This window comes from Centruroides vittatus, unplaced genomic scaffold, assembly GCF_030686945.1.
Source record: "Centruroides vittatus isolate TY-2023 unplaced genomic scaffold, ASM3068694v2 contig_1154, whole genome shotgun sequence".
Classification (NCBI taxonomy): domain Eukaryota; kingdom Metazoa; phylum Arthropoda; class Arachnida; order Scorpiones; family Buthidae; genus Centruroides; species Centruroides vittatus.
Genome location: NW_027120741.1, coordinates 2106907 through 2113581, shown reverse-complemented (window position 1 = coordinate 2113581; position 6675 = coordinate 2106907). Strand labels below are relative to the sequence as shown.

Sequence of the window (6675 nt, the reverse complement as noted above, 5' to 3'; positions counted from 1 at the left end):
GAGAAGAGTATCAAGATGGAATTAGCAAAAGAGAGAAAATTGCTAATAAAATATATGCCAATCATAATGGTTAAAAAATATCTACTTTTAATTTTTTTTCTATTAATGCATTAAAATCAAGTTTGTAATTATTATTATTGTCTGCTATCATGTTAATTTTTAATCACAATGATACCATGTTCATCTGCATTTATAATGTGTAATTTAAACAAAATTTTATTAAATATTTGAACCAGTTTCAGGAAAAGTATTAATCATGTATTTAACATTTTGTTATTACTTTTAGTTATTTGTAATTGTGAATTACATAATTCTAATAAACTTTGTTCATTATTGAAAGTGCTTTGATTTTTTGAATAGATGTATTTTGGTAAATCTTAAATACATTTATGAGTCATTAAAATATTCAAACATTTTACATTTTATTCCCTGCCAATTTTAACAAAACATCTGTTAATTTTCCCATGGCTTTTAATTTTTCTTCCTCTATTTTTTTTAAAAATCATTCCATTGTTGTTCTTCAACCTCTGCTTTTCTTTTGTCTTCTAAATAATTTCTAAACCACAATGGTGGTTCATCACCAGTTCTTTTCTTCTTTTGTGGTCTTTCAATGGTTTCTGCTTCCCTTTGGGAATTTGATGTACTGGGAGCAGAAATTAAATTTTCATTTTCATATGATTGAAAATTGCTTTCAGAGGTACATGACAGAGAACTTCAAAGGTAACTACTGGGGGATTCACATTCAACCTATTTCCATAAACTTTGTGAAATTTACGGAAATACTCCCATTTTAGGCATCACCACCAGACTCTTTCGATCTGTTGGCATTTTTCATGTAGGTACACGTGAAATTTTGCCACAGCATGGCATTCTGTGGACTGAAATGTGTACCCACTTTGTTTGAGACAGTCGGAAATCCTCTGCCATAATTTGGATTTTTGAATCGGTTTCAGGAATTCTTCCTCCATTTCTAATCTTGTGCCTATTAGTAGTAGCTCAGCAAATCCATTCATTAGCTTAAAAATTTTAAAAAAATCTTTATTTTGCATTCTTTTATAGTTTGCTATAATTTATTATTTACACAAAATCTTTAACATGATATCTGATATAATATACATAACACTGCATACTGTTTTGGTATTGTCAAGGAAATTTTTTTGAACTATTACATTTAAAAAGAATTAATAATTATAAATTTCAACAGAATGTTTCATTCATTCATTAAAATAAATATCAAAAAAATTAATTTATGAACACTTATTCTAATAAATGTATATTGTCTATATTTAATATAAAGTTGCTATTTATGTTTATTTGTTCAATTTGAATTGCATTAATTAAAAGAAAATCTCAATATATAATAATTACAAAGTATCCTTACTGTATATTATTATTTAATATATACTTACCAATTTTTTCTGTTTCAGAAAGTTGTAAAGACTGTACATTTGTTTCTGATCTTTCAGATGTTGATTGTTCTATCATTGAATATATACATCAAAAATTAAATAGAGGAATTTCATTAAAATTTATAAAAACAATAATTATCTACAATAATGAATTATACAAACAAAAGTTCGAGTCCTTTTTTCTTTATTTTCTCCCTTTATTCCGGTCAGGAACCATTCTGCATAGCACCGAATGTGTCATGCACGGATTTTAGCCACACCGCTAAATACTTTTCGGCTCAGTTGCTAATTCATTATTGAATTTAAACTTTAATTCCTGAGTTATGTACAAAAATAATTATCTATTTGGTTAAATACAAATTCAATTTGTTATTAATATAAAATATGTACTGTACCTGTAGATGCTGAACACTTCTGATTCTCAGATCAAAGTTTATTTATATATGCGAGTAAATAATTGTGATCTGACAAAAACAATGAAAAATAAATTTATTGCTTACTTGAAATGATATTCAATTTTTTAAAATCTTACCTTTCGTCATCATTTTTGCTGTTTTTTCATCAACCACAAAGTGATATGTTTTGTTATCGACAGAAATGTGCATCTCCTGCATTGTTGCCATTTTTCATTCAAATGTTGTTCCAATTACCCATAATTCATTGGAAATCATATCTGTTGAGTGCTGAGTGTGTTGAGTCAGCGCTGACAAGAGCGCTACCTCAACGTTGAAAAAAGGAACAAATTTTAATGAACATTGAGATCAGATCAGCGTTGAAAATTGGAATGTCCTGATTGCAATTATTCATATGGTTTATCTTGATCAAAGAAGTATGATTTTTTTAATATTTTAAGTTGATAAGGCCAAGAGGTGGGTAACTTGAGTCCAGACTAAGAAGTGTTTCTACTTGTAGGGCAGAGGACACCACCACGTGATCTCCTTCTGACCTCTCTTGGCTCTCAGACACCAACTAAGAGAGAGACTTTTTCGTTCTACGCTAACCTTTTGAAGTCGACAGTGACACTGTCGACTTCAAAAGGTATCTCGTACTTTCAAAAGTAATCTCGTATTTGTATAGCAACTCAATACTATTATAAATATCTCGTAACCGCGACAAATAAAGTAGATTATTTGCCTAAATCAGGGTCTCAGTTAATCCTCGCCGATGAAACGAAGGATGCAGGACACGTGGTCGAGATCGAAGTGGACGCTATACAAGGTAGGACCAAACCCAGACAATTCTGCATAGCACCGAATGTGTCACGCACGGATTTTAGCCACACCGCTAAATACTTTTCGGCTCAGTTGCAATTGAGTTGAAGTGCTCGAAAGTTAACTTGGAAAAAATCTCCTTGGTTGAATTAATATGATAAGTTTTTGTGAAATATTTCTTGTAATACTTTTCTGTTTTTATTATTTTATAATTTAAAGAAATCTAATTTATTGTCGTTATTTTTGTTGAATTTTTAAATACTGAACTTACGATTTGGTTGAACTGATACTGGGACCTGGGCTGAATCTCATCATTGGACCAAATGGCACAAGAACGACTACTATCGTCTGTCTGATATGTCTTGGACTGGGAGGTAGACTGGATATCATGGGCCGTGCCAGTCGGATATCGGACTATCAAACACGGAAATAACAAGGCAATGATGGAGATAGAATTGTACGTCATAAAACTGATCTGTAACCAAATTTTAAGTTAAAACTTTAATTTTATTAAGTAGTTTTTGCATTATAGATACAACAGCAAAAGAGATAATTAGATCATGAACAGAGAAATATTCCCTGATAACACTTCAACTTGGATGTTGAACAGTCGTCGTCTCAGAAAGTGGTAAGATAGATTTGAATAAAAAATGAAATAATGAACTTTTTTATTTTTATAGTTTTAATCGTAAAATTCTCAAGATTTTCTCTTAATATTCTTAGTGAAAATAAATTTTGTTCATTAAACTGATGAGAAACTAATTGTTAATGGATTTTGCTATGATTTTATTGATAATTGTAATTTTTAACAGATAGAAAGGCTTACTAACGAACTAAACATTCAGATTGGAAACTCATGCCAATTCTTACCTCAAGATTGTGTTTGCAAGAATGTCGCAGCAAGATCTCTTAATCAATACAGAAAAGGTCACAAGTTAATAACAGAGGCAAACTAACTTAATCTTTCTTATATTTTGATTTGCATGGATTTTTTCTGCTATTGAATCAAGGTGGGGACTCCAGAGATGCTTGAATATCATCTGTAGCTGAAGAAACTACAAGTGGAAGTTCACAATTTACAGAACTGCAAGAAAAGTGGGATAAGCCATCTCGAGAAAGAAAGAAAGACACTTATTCATTTTGAGAAACAGCAAGAAAACTTTGAAGAACATCATGTCACAGTGAAGTTTAAATTGTACAATTCATACTCGATTGGCGATCAACTTGGTGCGCCAATAACATTTACAAAGTTCAGATATCACAATAAGTTTGTATATGCTGATCTGGTTCATCAAGAAGGCACCTTGCGATGAATTGATGTCTTGACAGCTAGCAGCGGTCTTCTGTTGGCTTCTAGATGACTTAACATCCCTGGACGAACTTAGACGAACTCGCTGGCTTACTTGAAGATGTCTGACGAACTCAATGTCAATCTGAAGCTCCAATGCAAACTTGAATCTCCCACTTTCAACACCAAGCTTATATAGCCGTGGACAGCGGGCCGGCCGACCAATCAGATTTAGATTGGTTGTAGCTTTAACGGAAATCCGCTGGTGGCATGACAATCTGCCAACCAATCAGCGGTTACACATTCAAAACCCAATGGTCACTTCTTCAACCATCTTTTTGTGATGACAACCATTACCAGTTCAAAAAAAGGCAGGTACCATGTTCTTACATGATCTTACCCCGATACCTCCCCAGCTGAGGATCAAACTGAGCTCACTTGAGCCTGTTTGATACCCTACACATCATCGTGACAGTCTTACATATCACAGTTGTCCAATGCGATTGGATTGACCCATCTTCTGGAACATCTGGGAAAAACTCTCTTTATCTACACACAGAGATGCTACGCGCTGTGGTCTTCTGCTAACTGATCTTCATTGTCTGCCTCTAAACAAGAGAGAGCGTCCACATTACCATGTAGTTTCCCTTTCTGGTACTCGATTTGTATGTCATAGCCTTGTAACACGAGTGCCCATTGAGTAAGTTTACACTCTGCGATGTGTACAGTGTCAAATATTTTAGAGGGTTGTGGTCTGTGACCATCGTGACTAGTCTCCCGTAGATCCAGTAAACTTGTGGAGACTCCAGATAATTGCATAGGCCTCTTTCTTGATGGTAGCCCATCAAACCTCTGCACTCTTTAACTTCCGACTTGCAAAGGCTATCAGCCTTTCCTGCCCTTCCAGCAAGAATTGTGCTAGACAGATGCCGATAGCATGATTCGACGTGTCCTTGAATAGAATGAATGGCCTTTCTGGGTCCGAAGAGAACAGTAGTGGGGCTCATCCGAGCTTTGTCTTTACTGCCTCAAACAACCCTTCAAACTCCCGATTCCACTCAACTGTTTTTGGCGCTCGGCGTGTGAACAGATTAGTAAGAGGGTTTGTCAACTCCGCAAAATCCAAAATGTAATCTCGATAGTAGTCGCATATACCTAAGAATCTCCCGAGTTGCTCTTTCGTCTTGGGCAGTGCCAGAGTGGTTATTATTTTGATTCATTCTGGGTCTGGCGAGTGTTGTCTGGAGCCCACAATGTGCCCTAGATATAGGATGCCAGTCTGGCAAACTGACATTTGACATTTTACAGTCAGTCTGGTGTCCCTTAATGCTCCTAACACAGTTTTGATTGGATCAGGTGTTCTTCCCAATTCCGCAAGTATATGACCATGTCGTCAATGTACGCTACAGCGAAGTCTGAAAGGAGCCAACACCAAATCTATTAATCTTTGGAATGTCGCAGCTGCATTTTTCAAACCAAAGGGCATTACTTCCCATTCAAACTGACTGTGATGTGTGACAAACACCGTGAGATGTTTGCATTCTTCTTCTAACGTACTTGCCAGTACTCTCTGCAGATATCTAGTGAGGTTATATATCTAGCCTCAGCTAACTGATAAGACTAATTCAGTGGAGGGCACCATCAGATATCGGTCCGGTACCGTAATGGAGTTCAGGTGCTGATAATCCACACATAACTGCATTTCACCCCCCGTTTTGGCTATGCAGATTATAGGGTGAGTGCATTCCAATACGCTGGGTTGAATTAGCCTCGCATCTAAAAATTTTCTTACGGTCTCATCCACCTTATTCCGTAATGCCTGCAGAATCCAATATGGGGTGAACCATTTCAGAGTCCATCCTTCTGTAAGAGTTATCCTATGCATCACTATGTTTGTTTTTCCCAGTTTATTCCCAAATACCGCCTGATATTCCGTCAGCACTTCGTGTAGGCCAATTTGTGCCAAGGCCGGGAGATGTGGAGGGATCTCCCGTCTTTCCATCTGCGGTGATGTAACTGCTGCATCGACAGTGCCTCCACTATCTCTCCAAAACTCACGTCCAAGTCAAATACCACTTCGACAGCACAGACTAGCTTTAGGTATTTTCTGAGTCTGTCCACGTGGACCCACTTTATCCTACCATCCTCTAATCTTACTCTGTAACTGCCTTCGTGTTATCTTTCTACCACGGCAGACCCTTCCCACCAATCGTCAGATTTATTATCCGGATATGTTTCCTTATCAGGACTGTATCTCCCCAATTAAACTCTTTAGGTCATGATCAGCCGCAATCTTACTGACTGCATTGATGTGCTCTACTAGTTTCTGCACATACTCTGCAGCTTTGTTGTTAAGACTATTGGGCGGAGTTACCGATCCTGTCCATACCCTTTTTAAAATAGCTAATGGCCCTACTGGAGCTCTTCCGTAAAGCATTTTGAAAGATGGTATGCCGATAGTCTCATGCAGTACTTCCCTGTATGCCCATAATAGGAAGGGAATGACTCTGTCCCAATTCCTCTGGTTTTCTGCTATAGTGTGACTCAGCATATTTTTGAATGTCTGATTCCACCTCTCCATGCTTCCATTGCTCTGTAGGTGTTCTGGAGTCAAAAATCTAATGTGTACCCCTAACATTCAGGTCATCTCCCACTTTAGCCCAGCTGTAAAGTTGGTCCCCTGCAGCAAATGAGCTCAGGAAAACATGTCCGCGTGAAGACCGTAGCATGGACAAACAAGTGGCTGTTGCTGAAAGTGACTTCATAC

General features: G+C 36.6%; 1 long non-coding RNA gene across 2 annotated transcripts; it reads right to left on the bottom strand.

Moving 5' to 3' along the window:
- Nucleotides 1–403: 403 nt before the first annotated feature.
- Nucleotides 404–2406, bottom strand: LOC136978491 (uncharacterized). Of its 2 annotated transcripts, XR_010881235.1 has the most exons (5): nt 1942–2043; nt 1805–1873; nt 1572–1725; nt 1410–1478; nt 404–1016 (listed from the first exon to the last, which is right to left on the bottom strand). It is a non-coding gene; the product is annotated as an uncharacterized lncRNA (long non-coding RNA). The 2 variants fall into 2 exon arrangements; XR_010881234.1 differs by having other exon boundaries at nt 1805–2406.
- Nucleotides 2407–6675: the final 4269 nt, after the last annotated feature.